The sequence below is a fragment of the Lemur catta genome, chromosome X (genome assembly GCF_020740605.2).
Source record: "Lemur catta isolate mLemCat1 chromosome X, mLemCat1.pri, whole genome shotgun sequence".
NCBI lineage: Eukaryota > Metazoa > Chordata > Mammalia > Primates > Lemuridae > Lemur > Lemur catta.
Window position 1 is genome coordinate 33,801,081 of NC_059155.1, and position 8,151 is coordinate 33,809,231.

Sequence of the window (8,151 nt, forward strand, 5' to 3'; positions counted from 1 at the left end):
GTTGAATCTAGGGGATATAATGCTTTCCTTAGAAGGGCACCATTTGCTACAGAGCAGAGTCAGTTCCTGGGGCTTCATCATAGCTGGAATGATATATCCCTCAAGACTATACCCCTCCCTATGCTTTAAATCCTTATTCACCAAGCAGATTTCTGAATCATATTTCCCAGCAATCTTGCTATTAGGAAAAGGGAATACTCTGGATAAGATAGTGGCCAAACAGCCTATTCACTGGAAACAGATTGCCTCTACTGGAAAACAAGATGCTTCAGTGTAAATCTGGTTGACAGCAGTGAGAACGGGAATATGGAAATTGCATAGTAATCCCTTAGGACCATAAGAGGTTGAGGTGTTAAACCCAGGGTCTGAGAAGATGGTAAAACCATTAACAGATCTAAGACAGTCAAAAGGAACAGGTCTGAGGTGGGGGTGGGGAGCGAAGTTGGAAATGATGATGATAGTGTTCAGGACATGCTACCCCAAAACATGGCACCTTGCTTGGCATTTGAGAAAACAACAGAAGCAGGAAGTTCGCTCTCACTTTTCCCTTTCCCCTCTCCCCTGAAGCAGGTTATAAAACCTAAGAAGGATTTTCTAACCTTCCCCCAAAACAAGTCATAAGAACCTCATCTGAGAGGTGTCCTGTCTATACCTGGAGGAAAGGAACATCATTATCTCTGAAGACACAGGGTCAGAGAGAAGAATCTAAATAAACAGGCCTTACTGAGTTCCCCCCAGTTTATTACCATTAGATTATACTTTTATGCAATCATGATTCTCCACCACCATCTGCTTCTTCATCAAACCTAGCATTAAAAAACCAGGTTTACCCATTTCTTTGAGTCTTCATTTCCTTATGAAAGCTCCCATTTCACGTAAAACTTATTAAATAAATTTGTGTGCATTTTTCTTGTTAATATGTCTTTTGTTATAGGGGCCTCAGCCATGAACCAAGCAAACTGGGAGGAAAAGATATTTCTCCTCCCCACAATGACTTTCACATAGACTAGGTGTGCAGGGCCCTCAGGACATCCAGATGAAGATGGCCAGTTGGGAGTCTGGAAATCAGGTCTGGAGCTCAAGTGAAAAGCTGAGACCAGAGACAAACATTTGGAAGTTATTCATATAAACCTGAAATGAAATTGCCATTAGAGATAATACAGAAAAATAAGAGTTTTGAGCATAGGATCTTGAGGCAATGCCTTCATTTAAGGAATAAGGGAAGGAAGAAAAGCCAGGAAAGGCAATGTAAGAGACTATCACAGAAATAGAAAGAGAACCAAGAACACAGCAGGTAAGGGAGGAAAGTGAGAATTAAAGGCTGAAAAAAGTGAAAAGGTTTGGAATAGGTCCTATAGGCAGCACCTTGGAGATTCACCTCATAATAAATGAAAAGGTGATTGATACTAAAACCAATTATTGAGTACCTAATATGTGTCAGGCACTATGCCAAGAACTTTGCCAATATTGTCTTTAATTTTCACAACAACTTTGTAAGTATATAGTATTATTATTCCTATTTTACAGAAGAGGAAAAAGATTTAAGATGGTAACGTTGTCCAGGATAAGTGGGGTAGTCAGGATTTGAACCCATGTCCACCTGACTCCACATCTCGGGCCTTTACCATACATCATGAAGTTGAGGAGTGGCCAAGATTAACAAGAAATTATAGCAAAATTAACCAGTTCCTGACTTTTGCTTGAGTAGGGTTTTCCCAGGGATTGGCTGGGGGAATTCAAAGTTCAGTCTTGGTGTGACTAAACTTAAGCTCAGCTTGGAAATGAGTGCAGCTAAAAGAGAATGAGGCACTATGTGCAAGGGAGAGATGACCCTCAAACATAGAAAGGACCTGAAGGCCTAGAAGAGGTCAGATCTCATTTAGAAGGTTACAGTAAAGAGAGGAATTTCAGAGTTTGCAGTGAACTCTTGGGAGATGTGGCAGTTCCCAAAGCTGGCTATACTCATTCTCTCCTCATTGGGTCTTTGCACATGATGTTTTTCCATCTTGAATACTGTTTGCAAAACCCCCAAGTCCCCACCCCAGGCACACAGACACCCTGATTTTGCCTGCCTAAGTCCTACTCATCTTGTACTTCTCATCTTGGATGTCCCAGTCTGAATTGGCAGTTCCTTATGCGTATCCCACAACCCTCTGTGCTTAACCATAATTGCACTGACTGCCTTTTCTTATAACTGAGAGCATGCTTCTCTCTCTTTCCCTAAGGACTGTGAGCTTCTTGAGGGCAGGAGTAGTTTCTTACTCATCTCTCTATACCGAATGCCCAGCACAGGGCCTGACCCAGAATAGCTGCTCAATGAGTATTAAGAAGCAGTAAGTATGGCTACATGCAACATGGTGTCTTGGATTGGATCCTGGAACAAACAAACAAAAAAAACCCAGGGTATTCATGGGGAAACTAATGAAATATGAATAAAGTCTATAGTTTAGTTAATATTTAATATTAGTTAATAGTCTATAATTTAGTTAATAATAGTAGTAACATAATACCAATGTTAATTTCTCACTTGTTTTTTAAACCACTTCATTGAGGTATGATTGACGTGTAAAAAGCTGTACATATTTAAAGTATGCAATTCAAAGAAAAAAAATAAACTTTTGGAAGTGGTGCGTATCTTTATTACTTTGATTGTGGTGATGGCATCAAGGGTGTATGTATATGTCCAAACTCATGTATACTTTCAATATGCTCAATTTTTTACATAATAAGTATACCACAATAAAGCTGAAAAAGATAAACAAAAAAAAGTCTTATAACAAATGTAGATGGTTATATAAGATGTCAACATTAGGGGAAGAGGGACATAAGATATATGAGAACTCTCTGAACTATCTTTGCAACTCTTCTGTAAGTCTAAAACTATTTTAAAATAAAAAGCTTATTTAAAACAAATAGAGGCAATTTTGCATAGTGGTTAGGAGGGCTGGCTGTGTGACCTTAAGAAATTATTTGCCCCTTCTGAGCCTCTCTTTTCTTATCTGTAAAATGAGGATAACAAGAATATCTTCTTGATAGGGCTGTAAGCTTATATATATGCATACACTTTTATTCTCTATATATGTTTATATGTTACAAATCTATGTCTGTGTGTATACACAGACAAAATATTTATTGTATGCTAGGCACTGTTCTAAGTATTTGACATATATTACTTTATTTTAATCCTCTTACAACCCTATGAGGTAGGATTTAGCATCATCATCATTATCATCCCCCTTTTACAGATGAAGAATTTGAAGCACACAGAAGTTAACCAACTTGTTGAAGGTCAGCAGGTAGGAAGTGGCACAGGTGAACCATGAATTCAGGCAGTCTGGCTCCAGAACTGATGCTGATGTTATCTTACCTATAAGCACAATGCACTTAGAACGGTGCCCAGGACAGAGTAAGCATCCAGTAAATGTTACCTCTTATTTAATTAACACTTAGCTTTGTTCAGGCTGCTGTAACAAGTATATCATAAACTTAAATAACAAACATTTATTTCTCCCAGTTCCGGAGGCTGGGAAGTCCAAGATCAAGGCGCTAGCGGATTCAATGTCTGGTGAGGGCCTGCTTTCTGGTTCTTGCTGTGTTCTCACGTGGTAGAAGGAGCAAGGGATCTCTCTTGGGCCTTTTTTATAAGGGCACTCATCCCATTCATTAGGGCTCAGCCTTAATGATCTAATCACCTTCTAAAGGCCCCGCCTCCTAATACTATCCCCTTGGGAGGAGACACAAACATTCAGGGTCATCTCTCAACATTCAAACTGCACTTCAGGGGTTACTGCATGTGCCTTGCCAATCTCCAGCTTAACTTAGAATCATGGGACTCTTCCTAGATCTGTAAAAGACATTAGAGGTCATTGAATCAGATCATTTCTTGTATATGTTAGCCAAACTGAGGCAAAGAAAAATTCGATGACTTTCCTAACATCTGGAGCTAAAACCGCTCATTTTTTAAATTGTACATGTTTTGAGTGCCTATTATGTGCCAGGCACTGTGTTAAGCAGGAGGGAAACAGAGATGAGCAAGACGTAAATCTCTGACCTCTGGTTCCATGCAGTTTGTTGGATAAGACAGAAATGTAAATCATAGAGTGCTATGTGTTATTGGAGATGTGGATACAAAGTGTCGAGGTGACAGCTGTCCTTGGGGAGATCAAGGAAGGCTTCCCAGAGGAGGAGACACTTGAACTGGGAGTTGCAGGCTCAAGAATGGAATATGCAAAGGTGGAGCATAAGGGGCAAGAGGGAGCATTGAAGATGAGGTCGTCATCCCTAATTGCCCATGCTGGGCCAGCTGCCCCTCACCTCTGTCCCCATGGCTCTAGCATGGCACTGCACACTATTTTAGGCATGATTCTGCCAGGAGACTGGGATCTCTGTACCCAGTCCAAGCTCACCAGTTTCCAGTACAGCTCTTGGCCCAGGGTTAGAGTAGCCAGATTTAACAAATAAAAGCATAGGCTACCCAATTAAATTTGAATTCCAGATAAACTATTAACTATTTTTAATATAAGTATGTCCCACGTATATTCATGGGACATACTTATACTTTAAAAATGTATTGTTTACTTGAAGTTTGAATTGAACTCAACATCCCATATTTTATTTAGAGTAAATGCTCAATAAATGTTTATGGGAGTAAAGAAGTGAGAGAGGAAGGAAGGAAAGAAGAAAGAAGGGGAAGGAGGGAATCAGTTAATCCTTTGGTGAACAGGAAGAGTTGCAGGTTTGAAGAGAGTGGTAGATTTGTCAAGACCTAGAAACCACACAAAATCTGGCCTTAACATAACTTCTATTTTCAGTTCTATATAGTACAAGGTAAACAGTTGTTTCCCCCTTTTTTGTTAAAAAGTCTGCCCTCATGTGGTAGGAAAAAAGTATTAGGCCAGAAGCCGTAATTCTGGTCTCTCTGTTCATTGGGGCAAAAAGCTCCACTGAGGCCAGTGATCTGGAAAGCAACATAGGATGCTAGTTTGTTTGTTTGTTTGTTTGTTTTGGTGGGGGATGGGGAGGAAAGAACAAAAGCTGAATAGGCTCCATGTGTCAGATACCAAGAGAATACTGTTAATATAGACTTTAAAAATTGTTCAAAACACATTTGTAACTTTGTGCAAGCCAGCATAATCTCAATTTCCAAGCTGTTCTGGCCAGAAAATATGCTAAGATACTGTGCCTAAAATTCATGAAGTAGAATATTTAACTTGAGGCACACTTTACAAACTGTAAAGTACTATTTAAATGTTAACTAAAAAGCCACCGTGGTGACCTTGGATGAAACCAGAAAGCCTGGTTTGGATGCCTCTTCTAGTCATTAACTACCCCAATCCTCAGGGTGAATCTGCCATTTCCCAGGTAGCCAGGTAGTGTTCCCCCAATCAATGGAGGCTGCTAATTCTCCCCAACCACGAGAAGAGATGAGGTTGCCATCTGCCTCAGCTCCAAACCTCACACGCTTCCACATCCTGGGTGTCCCCAAAGCCTATGTGGACACACATATCCCCCAAAACACAGGCCTCACAATTCCCTTTTCTTTTTCTTTTTTTTTCTTTCTTTCTTTCTTTTTTTTTTTTTTTGTGGTGTGGGTGGGCCCATCTGGCCAGATAGGATTTTGGCTGCACGGCCTTTATACATACACACGTTGCTAAAACACTGAACATGGACCGCACTCCCCCCCCAACATCCCCAATCCCAAATGCAGACTATCCAGACTCCAGACATAAATTAAAAAATAAGATAAAATTAAAAAGAGTTGGTCTCTGGGAGGGAGATTTCATGCAGAGATAAAGGCAGAAGCCTCTGGGAGCCAGGGCCAAGAAGGAGGAGAAGTTCCTGTCCCTTCCCTCAGGATCCCCACTGCCTCGAGGCCCCTGCCTTAAGATGGGATCATAAACATCAGCCATTGGGCATCCAGACCCTTTAATGTCCAGTCTCCCTATCTATCCGATGCTGGCTCCGGCCCCCACTTCCCCACCACAGCCCAAAGGAATGGCGTCCTGCGGGGTGGGAAGGGGAGGAAGTGGGTGAAGTCCGCAGATCTATAGTTGGTTTGTCCTGGCTCTAGGTCTGGGTCAGGAGACCCCACGCACTCCTTGCTGAGCCGCACAACTTCCCGGGACAGAACTTCCATGTCCTTGTGCAAGTGCATATTCTTGGTGAGGTGCTTCTCCAGCATGTTCTACAGTTTCTTGTTCATCTCCCGAAGGTTCTCGTTGCTTGGCTTCACTCAGGTCTCTCAGGTCTGCCCAGCCCGCTGCAGTCTGTGTGAGCTGCTGCCACAGACGCATCGATTTGGCTGTCCATGACGGAGGTCTCAACGATGGCACTCTTCTGGCAGAGATCCTCTGCCAAGGAGGCGCCGTTCACCTCCAGGTGCTTCACCTTCTCCTCCAGCATCCTCGCAATTCCCTTTTCTCCTCACCTCCAGGGCCTCACGCTCAACCTCACACCACATGTCCAAGGACATAACTTTGGCTTTGCCATCTCTGGGCACACTTCCTCCAGTATCTCACTCTCAGACCTGACCAAAGCTTTCTGTTCTTCCTACTTTCCGAATGAATCTGTTCTTTAAACCTCTAGCAGATTCCCAGAATTGTGAGCAGTCCCTATTTGTCCAGCCTTTCCACTTGCATCTGACTTCACGTCCTTCCCTCAGCCTGGTCTCCCTGTGTGACCCCTTGAATTGTTTCTGCTCCAGCACCCGAACTCCTCAGCATTCTATCCCCCAGCTGGGCCTGGCCCTTGACTCTGCCTCAGTGTGACCATCTGTAAACTCCTCCTCCGGGGGCTGGGGAGGCCACAGCTGAAGCAAGGGGCACAGGTAGGCAGACTGAAGCCAGTCTGCAGTTAGGATAGCCCATCTCAGAGAGCGTTCCGTCAGTTCTTTTACCTTATTCAGCTTAATCAGCTACCTTTCCTTTTCCATTGCTCAGCTATTCCAAACTTTCTATGCCCCTGAGTACCTCAGCTTCTTCGTCTATAGACTGGGGTGATACCTATTCTGAGGGTTGTTGTGAGGAATAACTGAAGTGTATACATAAATGGCCTGGCACGTTGCCAATCATTGATAGGCATGCCTCATTTATTGTTAATTTCCTCTAGCACCCAACACGCTCTGCACTCCTCTCACTCTAAACAAATGACGTTACTTCACAGAGAAAAGAGAAGGCGTCAGGTGTAAGAGAGGTGGGGAGCCAGACTCTTCTCTACCTCCAAACTTGACTGATCCACCGCCACCTGTACTAACTTGCCTCTGGTCTCAGGGCATGAAGGGCCACTCTTCTTTTCCCAGGCTAGTCCCGCCTCCAGTGCTCTTCTCAGAGGCCCTGCTCAATCCATCCCTTATCTCTCCTATATCTTCAGCCTTCATTTCCCCATCTCCTCACTTGTACACGGGCTCAAATCTCTCCCATCTTAAAAAAAAATGTCTCTTGACTCTAAATCATATCACTCATTCCTTTCACAGTTGAGCTTCTTCAAAGAGCTGTCTGCATTTGTTGTCACCTCCCATTGACTTCTCCCTTTAATGCAATCTGCCCTCATAGCTCCACCAAAACAGCTCTCTGTGAGGTCACCACGACCCCTGTGCTGCTAGAGCCACTGCATACTTCTCAATTCTCATTGTACTTGACCATTTGACACTGTTGGCCACTCCCTCCCTTTTGATACCCCATCCTCTCCTGGCTTCACACCACTACTCTCAGGCAGGAGGAAAACAGGCCTAATGTCAGCCTCCTTTGCTGGCTTTTCCTCTGCAAACCCCATAAATGTTGAAGTCTTTGAGGGCTCGGTCCTGGGCTGTCTACATTCCACTGTTCACGCTCTCTCCAGTGAGATCTAATTCTATCCCAGCTATATGCTGACTATTCCCAAATATTTATCTCCAGCCTCATCCTCCATTGTGAGCCATGGAGCCCTTATTACATCAGGGGCTATGCGCCCTTTGAGAGAAAACCCATATGCTTCTAACAAGAAACATCTATTCATTTTCACATCTATCTACAAGATATATATCAGGCAGTCTGGTACTAGCTCTCCTGCCCCTGCCCCCTCTGCTAAGGTCAAAAATGGCCTCCACCACTTCTTAGCTATGTGATCTGGGTTAAGTTAACCTCATTAGTAAACTGGGAATAGTAATGGTGTCAG

At 43.2% G+C, this 8,151-nt stretch overlaps 1 pseudogene; it reads right to left on the bottom strand.

Annotated features, from left to right (window-relative positions):
- Nucleotides 1-5,941: 5,941 nt before the first annotated feature.
- Nucleotides 5,942-6,402, bottom strand: LOC123628195 (annotated as a pseudogene).
- Between the last annotated feature and the right edge of the window lie 1,749 nt (nucleotides 6,403-8,151).